Source organism: Pyrus communis, chromosome 7, assembly GCF_041283825.1.
Source record: "Pyrus communis isolate YQ-2024b chromosome 7, ASM4128382v1, whole genome shotgun sequence".
NCBI lineage: Eukaryota > Viridiplantae > Streptophyta > Magnoliopsida > Rosales > Rosaceae > Pyrus > Pyrus communis.
Window position 1 is genome coordinate 8,481,236 of NC_142571.1, and position 12,871 is coordinate 8,494,106.

Genomic DNA, 12,871 nt, shown 5'->3' on the forward strand with positions numbered 1-12,871 from the left:
TTTTGTTATGCGTTTTCAGAGTCTGTCTAGAGAGTAGGTTTTGGGGTTTTCATGAGATTCCTTTATTGTAACTAAAGCCTATGTAGATAAATTCATGAATCATGTTAAGGAATGAATCTTAGATTGATTAAGTAACTATGGTAAATAGTTAATTAGTTATTCACTTGCTTGTTTTGTATTTGACTGCCTTGTTTATAGGCTTTAGTGTAGGATCCGAATTGATAGGTGACTCTATATAATGTTGTAACCTTAATTCGATCAATGAGAAGAAGAAACACAGACCTTGCATTTCTTTACATGGTACCAGAGTGTTGATATGGGAAAAACAGCAAAACACAACACGCCACCCAAGCCAACGTAGCCATGGGTGACAAATCAAAAACACAGTCACATGTAAAGTGGGAAAATCCAAACCACCCACTCTACCTTTACCATTCGGACCAGCCTGGTGCAGTGCTTGTACCGCAGCCATTGGTGGAAGATAATTATAGTACATGGGTTCAGTCCATGACAATTGATAGGAGCATATTTATGCGACTTAGTTTGCTTGTTTTCGTGCATTTATGTTATTAGTTCTTAGTTATTTTAGTTCTTTAAGCTTCTTTTGTGTGTTTTCAGGTTCATAAGATGTATTTGGCGAAAGGATGCATTTTGGAGCCTTTTGGAGCACTTTTGGGCACAAATTGGATAGCTTATGCTTGGAGCAAAAGGAATGGACGAAATTGAAGAGTTGATGTCGCAAGGATTCCTACTACGACAAGGATTCTTACTACGACGAGGATTCCAATTACGAGAAGGTTTCCAAATTGAAGGAGGTTTCCCACTCACATGAGGATTCCTAGTTGGACGAGGATTCCTAATCACACAAGGATTCCTACTTGAAGTAAGAAAGTTAAGCCAAAGTTTCCTATTTTGGTTGACCTTTCCTAAATCAAGAACGCTCTAAGTTTTAGCACTTAAGATGGCTCCCGAGCACCCTTGGACAACAAACAAAGGTTCTTTGCAACTTTCCCTTCCTTGCCGTGCAAGGAAGGTTGTTTCCCTTTCTTTGTGTAAACTTCCCTATTTTTTCATATGTGTTAGGACCTTTCCCTTATTCTAATACCTCTTGCTTTGTGCCTTACCTTTCCCTAAGCTTGTGCCGCACCCTTCCCTTGTGTTTCCTGATTTCAAATTCTTATTTCCTAGTTTAATTCACTTTCCTAGTTCTAAAACTTTCCCTAAAGTCCTAATTTCTGATTTCTTGCAAGGAATTGACTTTTCCTTCCTTCTTTTGCACCAATTTCGTTTCTTACCTTAAATTCCCTTTCCTTGCTGTGCAAGGGGTTTAATTTCTGATTCCTTGCAAGGCAAGGATATTCCTTATTTGTTTAAATTCATGCATCCCCTTTTTCTGAGTTTATTTGGACTTTATTCACTTACCTTTTCTATTTATACTAGGAAATCTGAATCATAACTTAATTAGGTTTGTTTTTAACTTCCCAAAACACATTTAATCAGCCCTTGGTCGAACCCTAGGGTATCATTCACCACAGAAATTCGTCCATTCACTCCCACACACATCCATTCATCCCAAAACACCATTCTGCAGCCCAGAAACACAACCAGCCGCACCACCTTCTTCCACCCTCTTTGCCGAGTTCTCCACCACCTTCCAACCATCAAACACTCATCCACACCCAACCTACACCCCTTGCCGTGCCTCTAACCACCCCAAAATCCATTCTACATCATCAAAACAGCCCAGAAACCACCACTATCCAATCTGCCGCAAGCAAGGGAAAGGAGACAGATTCACTCAATTGTTTGGCTCTTCATTCTGAGTTGTTGAACAATTTTAGGTGTATTCTTTCTTATATTTCAATGTCTAATTCATGTAATCTTTGTTTTGCTTTGAGAATGATTGGCTAAATTCGTTTTGGCTAAGGGTGTATTCGAAACCATGATTATATATGTGAAATAAGTTAATTACTTCCAGTTATCGTTGTATAAGTCGTGAATACAATTTGCTTAACCGTTTGATTTAGAACTTATTCTTGTATGTTGATTGAGAGCGCACGCTTAATTTGCATGCTTGAATTTGGTGCTAGGATATAAGTTTGTTTCACCTAATCGTTATGAATTTATATTCACAAGTAGTGAAGGTCGCTAGTCACGATCATGTTAAGTAGATTCCTGGCAAGAGTATCATGCTTTTCATAGTTACAGATGCCTTGTCGATGCTTATGATTTCCAAAGAACGTAATGATTCTAACTTATGTCTTTATCATGCTGTTCATATAGAGAACTTGTTAGGAATAATTTGTTTGCGATGCATATTCATCCAATCCAATGATTCTAGGTAAATCTGAAGGTTAATTTAAGCGGACCTAATTAACTTGGAGTGTTGAGGTTCATAAGTTATTGAATTGATAACTAGAAATTGATTTACGTTGCATATATTTCATGTGTGGAGAAGAACCCCTTAGCTATTCCATCATCCATTGATTCATCACAATTTGTTTTACAATCTGTTTTCTTTACAATCTGTCCATTTAATTTAATTTCGTCCAAACACAATCCCCCCATATTTTGTTAAGTCTTAGTCATTACAATCTGTTTTATGTTGTGTTTTTAAGTATTTGGAGTCACAAACACCTTCAAATTCGTCCAAATCTGCCTAGTTTACATTCTTGTTTTGTTTGTTTGATTTTCGTCCAAAACCAAATCCCCAATTGTCTTAGAGTGTCTAATTGGTTCAATTATGTTTTAGATTGTGTTTTTAAGAGTTTTGAGTCAAGTTAGAACCAATTTTCGTCCAAGTTTGTGTTTAGGCTCAAAACTGCCCAGTTTGTGTTTTTAGGAAGTTTTGAGTGTTTTTAGCTTATTTTGAGTCTTGTGAACCTGCTTTGAGTTTTTTTTAGTGATTTAAGTGTTTTAAAGGTTAGTTTTATTTATTTGAGTCAGTTTAAAGGGTTTAGCACCCCTAGTTAATCCCCGGTTAGAACGATCCCTACTTACATTATTACTACAATTGTCACAAATAGGGTTTAATTTGTGTGTCACATTCGTAACGTATCAACAATGGCCACAACAAAATGGTGTTGCTGAACGCAAGCATCGACACTTGCTCAATGTTGCTCGAGCCCTACTATTTCAAGCCAATCTTCCTAAACAGCTTTGGGGGGATGCCATCCTCACTTCGCCCTATCTCATCAATCGCACACCCACACCTCTCCTTCATGGGCAAACACCATATCAAAAATTATTTCACAAGGAACCAACTTACATACACCTACATGTTTTTGGCTGTTTGTGTTTTGCGTCCACCCATGCACAAAAACCTTCAAAATTTGACCCTCGTGCACGTCGTTATATCTTTCTTGGTTATCCTTATGGTCAAAAAGGTTATAGGCTGTTTGATATCACACTTCAAAAGGTTTTTGTGTCACGGGATGTAACATTCTTTGAAGACCATTTTCCCTACCACACCTCAGATATTTCCACTGCCCCTAGTTCCTTGCCCAATCTCACTTATTCACTATCACACTTTGATATGGATGTTGCACCTCCCTCCTCCTCTTTTGACACATCTTCTATCTTGCCATCCCATGCACGTCCAACCGAATCCCACTTTGCTCCCATGCAACATCCAACTTCCATTAATACCTCACTTCCCATGCACCATTCACCTCCCACCGCTACACCACTTCCCACCTACTCAACTTCAAATCATATGCCATCTTCATCTAACCCTCTCGACAACAACATTACAAGCCCACAGTCATCAGCCACATCACCTCCAAACCCCACCCCAGACTTCCCCATGGCTGTTGCACTACCGACACCACGTCGAGGTACACGCCCCACCAAAATTTCCACCTTATTGCAGGATTTTCATGTCGAGACTTCTCTCCCGTCAAGACCTGATCCTTCCTCTTCCACGAACGTGGTCAAGTCCTTAGGTACCTCTCACCCTCTCTCTCACTACTGATCTTACCACCGCATATCTCCAACCCATAAAGCTTTTGTCACTAATGTCACAGTCATCCAAGAACCTACCACCTTTTTGCAGGCTGTCCAAAATCCAAATTGGCGTGCTGCCATGAAGCACGAATTTGAGGCTCTTCAGGCCAACAACACTTGGTCTCTCGTTCCTTTGCCACACCACAGATGACCCATTGGTTGTAAATGGGTGTATAAGGTCAAACTGAAACCTGATGGGACTATTGAGTGGTACAAAGCACGGTTAGTTGCGAAGGGCTATAGTCGAATTGAAGGTGTTGATTACCAAGAAACATTTGCTCCTGTTGCCAAATTGACCACTGTTCGTATCCTACTTAGTGTGGCTGCTGTCTGTGGGTGGCACTTGCACCAACTCGACGTCAACAATGACTTTTTACATGGTGACCTCGATGAGGAAGTTTTCATGCACTTGCCTCCTGGTTTCGGCCGAAAGGGGGAGACTCGTGTATGCAAGTTACATAAATCCTTATATGGGTTAAAACAAGCTTCGAGGCAATGGTTTCCTAAACTCTCTAATGCTCTCAAGGCTGCCAGATTTCACCAATCATGGTCTGATTACTCACTATTCGTCCGAAGTCGTCAAGGTAACTTCATCGCTTTGCTAGTCTATGTTGATGATGTAATACTGGCAGGAAATAATTTGCAAGAAATTGAAGATACAAAGCGGTTTCTCTCGCAACAATTCAAATTGAAAGACTTGGGCCAACTTAAATATTTCTTGGGGATAGAGGTTGCGCGGTCCAAACATGGCATAACTTTGTGTCAACGGAAGTATGCATTGGATATATTAGATGATGCGGGGTTTTTGGGTGCCAAACCTTTAAGATTTCCCGTAGAACATAACATTTCTCTCACGAAGATAGAAGGAAAACTGCTAATTGATGCATCACCATACAGAAGGCTTGTCGGTAGATTAATCTACTTGACCATAACAAGGCCGGACCTAGCCTATACCGTCCACATGTTGAGTCAATTCATGGAAAAGCCTCAACAACCACATCTTGAAGCAGCACACAAGGTTCTTAAGTATATCAAAAGTGCACCGGGACAAGGTATTTTTCTACCTTCCACAGGATCATTACAATTAAAGGCATTTTGTGATGCTGACTGGGCTAGATGCAAAGATACAAGGAGGTCAATAACTGGTTACTGCATTCAGCTTGGTCAAGCACCGATTTCTTGGATAACAAAAAAACAAACCACTGTATCTCGCTCCAGTGCAGAGGTCGAATACTGTTCCATGGCTACTACATGTTGTGAGATTACTTGGTTGAAGAACATTTTAAAGGATTTGAATGTGATGCGAGAATTACTTGACACTCAAATTAAACCCTCGTTTGACAATTGTAGTAGAATGGATAAGTGAGGGATCGTTCTAGACCGGGGATTAGGAGGGCTTGCTAAAACCTTCTAAATTGACTTAAAAACATAAAAACACAATATAAAATACTATTTAATGCTCGAAGAAAGCATAACTAAAAATAAGAAAGATTAAGACTAAGACTTCAACGAAATAGGGGGGAATTGGATTTGGACAAATTTAAACTAAAATGGATACTTGGAAACAAAACAAATTGTAAATATGGATTTGACGGAAATGAATGGATGGGAAGCTAGCTAAGGGGTTCATCTCCATACATGTTATACTTGCATAATAAAACGATTTCCAATTGCATTTCAATAAATCATTAATTCTCAACACTCCAAGTTAATTAGGTCCGCTTAAATTAACCGTCAAGTTTTCCTTAAGTTAATGAATTGGATGATTGCATACGACAACCCAAAGCATTCCTCACAAGCTCCCTACATGAATTGCATAATAGAGATACAAGCAAGAATCATTAAGTTCTTTGAAAACTATAAGTGTTGACGAGGCATTCGTTACTATGATTGCATGAAACTTATGCCAAGAATTCGTTTAACGCGATTGTTTATAAGCAACCTCCACTACTTGTGAATATAAGTTCATAACGATTAGGTGAAATTCACTTATATTCTAGCGTCAAATTCATGCATGAAAATTAAGTGTGCACTCTCAATAAACATACATAAATAGGTTATCAATAAAACAGTTAAACAAATTGAATTCACAACTTATGAAACGTAATTAGAAGTAATCAAATCAAAATGCAAGCATAAACATATATTTCGAATCACCCCCTAGCTAAAGGGGGTTTTAGTTCCTCATACAAAACAAAGAGAATTGAAATTAAACATTGAAATCAAAGAAACGCCTAAACATTCCAACAACTCAAACTTGAATTGTATGAACGTTTAGGCCCTCTTCTCTTCCTCTTTATTGTAGCATAAGGTCTAGGGATAATTGGTTTGGGGGATGGAAGTGTGGAATGGAGTGAGGAATTATGGAAATAGGTGAGGAGTGGTGGAGAAAATGGTGCAGAAAATGGAGAGAAACTCACGGCTAGAGAATGAATGGAGTGTTTGTGTTGTGGTATCTACAATGGAATGAGATGTGAGATGTCATGAATGAATGAATGCTAGGGTATTTATAGGGGTAGTGGAGGGAACATATGGCTGTTTGTTTAAGCATTTGTGTGGAGGAATGATGGAAAAACAGCTAGGACACATGTGAAAACTGGAATTGCACAAAGGGGAGCAAAGGGAACCCACGACATGGATGGATTTGCATGTGTGTGCTGAAAATGGTGTGTGTATGCATGTGTTTGGGAAGCTTTCTTGCTCATTTTCTGGATGCAATGATGAAGAGTTTAATAATTAATGCATGTAGGTGGCTGAAATGATGAAGAATGAGTGGTGGAAATGAAAGGGAAAGCTAGAAAGACATGTGAAGATGCTGGAAATGCAATGGAACTCACGGCACAAGGGTTCTTTGGTGATGAATGTGGTTGATTTAATGGAGGAACAAGTGCATGTCTTGAATTGGTGGTGCATGTGATTAAAGATGGAGAAGGTGGTGTAATGATGAAGTGGAATGGCTGAAAATGCAAGGGGGAGTGAAGGCCACGGCAAAGGTATTTTGGTGCATGTGTTGGCTGTTTTGTTTGTTGGTTAAATCTTGTGTTTGCATGTGAATGTTGTTTGTGTGAAGTGTGTGTGAATGTGCATGTGTTTTAAAGAATGAATGGTGGTATAATGATGAAGTGTGATGAGTGATAAGTGTATGATATGTTGAGTGATATGTTGAGTGGTAAGTGAATGATAAGATAAGTGATAAGTGAATGATATGTTGAGTGATAAGATAAGTGGTTATTGATATGTAGATGAATGAATGATATGATAAGTAATAAATGAATGATAAGTGGTTATTGATATGTAGATGAATGAATGATATGATAAGTGGTGAATGAAGGAGTGGAATGTTGGAATGTTATGCACGACTAAGGATATAGGAAAGGTTTAAATATCCTAAAACTAAAGGGAACAAGGTTCCAACACTTTGGTCTTCAATTAGGTTTTCAATTTCGTCCAACACTTTGGCTCCAAGCATAAGCTTTCCATCCTTAGCCCAAAAGTGCTCCAAAAGTCTCCAAAATGCATCTTTTTGCTCCTTTAGCCCTTTCGACCTACAAACACACGAAAATAGCTTAAAGTACTAAAATAACTAAAGAAACATAACGTAAACGCACGAGAACAAGCCATTTAAGTCGCATGAATATGCTCCTATCAGAATGTGAGTCATCCACAACCAGTCACATTGTTTTGTGACAATCAAGCAGCCATGTATATTGCTTCGAATCCGGTGTTTCATGAACGGACAAAACATATAGAAATTGATTGTCATCTGGTAAGAGAGAAGATTCAAGGAGGAATGGTTCGTACAGCCTACATGCGAACATCTGATCAACCAGCTGACATCTTTACCAAGCCATTGAGTTCAACACAGTTTGAAACACTACTCAACAAGTTGGATGTCATTAACATACACTCCAACTTGAGGGGGAGTGTTAAGGAATGAATCTTAGATTGATTAAGTAAATATGGTAAATAGTTAATTAATTATTCACTTGCTTGTTTTGTATTTGACTGCCTTGTTTATAGGCTTTAGTGTAGGATCCGAATTGATAGGTGACTCTATATAATGTTGTAACCCTAATTCGATCAATGAGAAGAAGAAACACAGACCTTGCATTTCTTTACAAATCATATTTTTTTAATTTCTCTGATTCTTTCATTTTTAATTCTTGATTAAGAAATTTGAATTAAAGTGCACAGGTGAAGCACATGTTGGACACAAACAAAAAATTTATACAGAAGTTGGGTTTTCTCTCCGATGTGAGAGTCCTCCGGTGTGAGTGAGTTTCTCTCCGTTGTGGGAGTTGACAGCTGCATCCTTTTGTTTATTGTTTCCTGGCCTATTTTTAACTGATCGTTTGAAATCTCTTGGTCGATTGTACTTCTGGTTACTCTTTTCCATTATTGTATCTTTGCTTTATCCTTTTCTTAATTGTCCTTCTTGAACAAGACTTGGCTCCTGAATTTTCAGCAGTCACTCATGCTTAAATCCAATCTCGAGTGGATACGTGTTCAAATTTTAATTTTTTTAATTAAAACTTGAACACGTGTCTATGCAGAATTGAATATAAGGAGGAATGACTGCTGAATTGTTCAGCAGCCAAGTTAATTCCGTCCTTCTTGCTTCTTATTGTGACTTTTGATGAGAGGTATGAGTCAGCGGGACTCCCTTCTTTCTTGGGATTTTGGGGGTAGTTAATAATCCCAACAACCCATAGTACTATTGCACGAGCTTTAATAAAAAAAAGGAGCAGATTCAAAGCTTTACTGATAGACTCTCTGCTTTTAAGTCCTTATTTTTGGCTCTTGGTAACCGTGTATTTGTTCCATTTTCCAGTTGTCGTATCTCTGGAGGTAGGTGATCGGGATCTGCAATGTGATTCTGGTTCTGTTGTTAGGGTCTGTTCCTCTGTGGAGGGTGTGGAGTTTGCATTTTGGCTAACAGGATTCTCTCTAAGCATGGCGCAAAGGGAGGTTGAGGATCTGGTGGTTCATCTAGAGGAATCTATGGAGTTGACGTCTATGAAAAGTGGGATTCGCCTTATTGGGGTTGTTTTGGCAGAAAAAACATTAAATAAGTGGGGCATAAGGAATGTTTTGAGGTCATCCTGGAGGGAGTTTGGGGATATTCAAATCAAGTAGGTCAGAGATAATACTTTCATTATTACAGTCAGAGATGAGGAAGTCGCCAGTCGGATTCTAGAGCAGGTGCCATAGGCGGTCATGAAGCAAAATTTTGTGGTTAAGAGATGGCCACAGGAACTTGCTTTCGAAGAGGTCCAGATGGAGATTGTGCCATTCTGGGTGCAAATCAGGGGGGTTTCCATTATACCTTAATACGGCAAATAATGTTCGAAGATTGGGTCGAGAAATTGGAGAGTTCATTGAGATAGAGGATTTATCTCATGCTCGAGGTTTTTTACGAGTTTGTGTGAACGTTAACACTAGAAATCCTTTAGTCACAGGATGTTGGTTACCCAGGCCAAATCATAGAGACATGGATAAAATTCAGGTATGAAAGGCTGCATGATTTTTGCTACAGGTGTGGTAGAATCAGACATGTCAACACGGAATGTTCGTTTGGATATACTAGAGGGGGGTCCGCAGGTTATGGAGAGTGGACAAGAACTGCAGCCATCAGGGATATTCAGGAACGTAGAAGTCAGTTGTTATCTCAGGGTGAAAGAAGACTTGCTGGAACGAGTAGGGAGGCTTCGGATATTGGTCCGCAGAGGAGTTGGGATGCCACGCGCGACCTTGAAGTCAAACTGTGGGTCCCAACCTTGAAGTCGCTACACGTCGACCAAGGTATACCGATTCGGGAAGGATCTCGATGGGGACTATAGGAAGAGGCGGTGAGGGTGAGAGGTTACAGTGGTTGGTAGAAGGACCCTCATCTCATATGATGCATCAGGGGTTCGGTGGAGGTAGGCAAAGTTTTGGGCCGACTATGGTCTTTGTTAGGCTCAGATAAATCCCAAATCAGGTGGGTCATGCAGTTATTGAAGAGGCACCAGAAGAGATACCTGATCGGCAAAGGCCTAATTTTTTAAGTGCACTTGAGGGCAACAACATATTGTCGACAGCTGGCCTGCATGTTGAGGCCCATGAGCCAGTTAGTGAAGGCGTTTCTCCCACGCCATATCTTCAGCCTGCAATGGGCACTAATATTGTTGCTACAGGGTCTTTAGAACAAGTTGGGAGTCAAGAAAGAGCTCCATCAAATTTATTTCATTCGATGAGGCTTAAACGGCGTGCAGATGGTAAGTTGGAAGGAGCTTCTGGTTCCAAAAGGAGAAGGGCAAGAAAGGGTGAAGGGAGTTCGTCTTCAGTGATTAGTAGGGGTGGCAAAATCGAAGGTATAGAGCTCGGGGACATTAGTTGGAACGGGAAAGGTTGTTATGTGATGAAGGCCATTTGCAAGAAGTTCCAATTGTTCAACTACATCTGGAGGATTCTAATCAGGGAAGGGTGTGTGATGATGACTCAAGTTTGGGTTGTGGCGGCTGTCTTCAATCAGCCGTCTCTAATCAGCCGTCAGGGAGCCATGATTTATCTACTATGGAACTGCCGTGGTCTAGGGTCGGACAGGGCAGTTCGAGCTCTTCACGGGCTTATTACTAGATATAGACCCGTTATGGTTTTTCTTTCTGAAACCTATATGAAAACTCATAACGTTGCAGCATTGCGTAGGATGATGGGCTATGCTAATGGCTTTGATGTCCCACCAGTTGGTACTGCTAGAGGTTTAAGTTTTTGGTGGGACAATGGTCTGAAGGTTAGAATTCCGTTTTCTTCAAACTTTGTCATTGATTCATATATTTGTCTGGATGCCTCTCAACGTCAATTTCGAGTCACGTGGATGTATGGAACCCTTTATCGAGATGAGAAGAAGGAATTTTGGAAATGGATGGAAACTACATTCGGGCCTTGTGATAGATCGTGGCTGTGTGAAGGGGATTTTAATGAATTCTTATGGAAGGATGAAAAATCGGGAGGACATGAAGTTAGGATTAATCATCATAGATATTTACTAAATTTTATGATTAGCACGAAACTGTTTGATTTGGGCTTCAAGGGGCCTAAATTTACATGGAGAGGAACAAGGGCAGGACAATTGATGGAAGAAAGAATTGATAGATGTCTAATTAATGTGAAATGGCAGGAGTGGTGGCTGGATACAACAGTTACGCATGGGTTGGTCATGGGATCTAATCACTGTCCACTTATAGTCAACTGTGAGCCTGTGAATGTTCGGGGTAAATGTCCATTCCGCTTTGAAGCTTTTTGGATGAAAGACAAAGATTGTAGAGAAATTATAAAAACGTGTTGGGATGAAGCGTGTGATGGAGATTTGCTACTGAGATGGCAGAAGAAAATTAATCTATGCCGGGGCAGGTTGAAGGAATGGAGTAAGCGTAAATTTAGACAAAGAAAGGAAAAGATAGAACAGTTAACGCAACATTTGGGCGTTCTACAAAATAACTGGAAGGAAAATGTTGAACAAATTCAGGAGGTTTCTATTCAGCTTGATAGACTATGGGAGCAAGAAGAGATCTATTGGAAGCAAAGGTCAAGGATCAAATGGGTGCAACAGGGTGATGCCGATACATCTATTTTTCATCAATCAACAATGCAACGAAGAAGGCAGAACAAGATTGTGAAGCTCATGGATGTCAACAGGCAGTGGGTTGAAAAAGATTTTTTAATAACACTGTTGAACAGCACTTCAAGGTCTTATTTACTTTTGAAGGCTCAAGAGACTGGGGAACTCTCCTTGATTGCATTGATCGGAAAGGAACTTCGGAGATGAATCATACCCTTACCCGACCGATATGTGATAGTGAAGTGGAGGATGCGGTGTTTCAAATGGGGAGTCTTAAAGCACCAGGGCCGGATGGATTTCAAGGGATTTTTTTATCAAAGCTATTGGAATGTGATCTCACAGAAGGTAAAAGGAATTGCCATGGACTTCATGAATGTGGCGGTTAGTCCTAAAAAGCTAAATTCCACAGATTGTTCTAATTCCCAAGGTGCCGAATTCGGAGGCTGTGACACAATTTAGGCCTATAAGCCTGTGTAATTATTCCTACAATGTACTCTCAAAGATCCTTTCTAATCGACTTAAACCTCTCTTACCCAATTTAATTTCTCCGATGTAGAATGCTTTTGTAGTAGGCCAGGAAATACAAGACAACATATTGATTGCTCATGAGATTTTTCATTTCATGAAACTCAGGAGGACAAAAAGAAAATTCGAGCTGGGTATTAAGCTGGATATGAATAAGGCTTACGATCGTGTTGAGTGAGACTTCTTGGAGGAGGCTATGCTCAAAATGGGGTTTGATCGGAGATGGGTGAGTTTAATCATGAAGTGTGTGGTCACTGTTGACTTTTCCATTATAATTAATGGAAGACCTAGAAACAAATTTCTCAAGGGGATCCTCTGTCTCTCTATCTTTTTTTTTGTTTGTAAGTGATGTTATGTGTTCGCTTATTCGAAAAGCAGTAGATTGGGAGTTTCTTAGCGGTATTAAAATCAGTTCTAATAGTCCCTGCCTTTAACATATGTTCTTTGCAGATGACACTTTGTTTTTTCTCCAGGCTAATCAACAAAACTGCAGGAATATTGTTAAAATCTTACAAGCTTATTGTGCTGCCTCGAGACAACATGTTAGTCTTAATAAATCAAGTGTTTATTTCAGTGCCAATACCCCAAGGGCAATTAGGGAGGAGATGGGTGCAATACTTGGGATGCCTATTGTTGAAAACCCTGGTACTTATTTGGGTCTGCCAACAATCTAGGGTAGGTCTAAATGCCAGACTTTGGGGTATACAAAGGATAGGATTTTGAGAAAGATTCAGGGGTGGA

The 12,871-nt window shown here is 39.8% G+C and overlaps 1 protein-coding gene and 1 pseudogene across 1 annotated transcript in view; one reads left to right on the plus strand and one right to left on the minus strand.

Moving 5' to 3' along the window:
• The window catches only part of LOC137735367 (uncharacterized), a 45,989-nt gene that overhangs the window by 4,191 nt on the left and 28,927 nt on the right, over nt 1–12,871 (minus strand). The window lies entirely within an intron of this gene.
• Nucleotides 8,577–11,812, plus strand: LOC148695647 (uncharacterized; annotated as a pseudogene).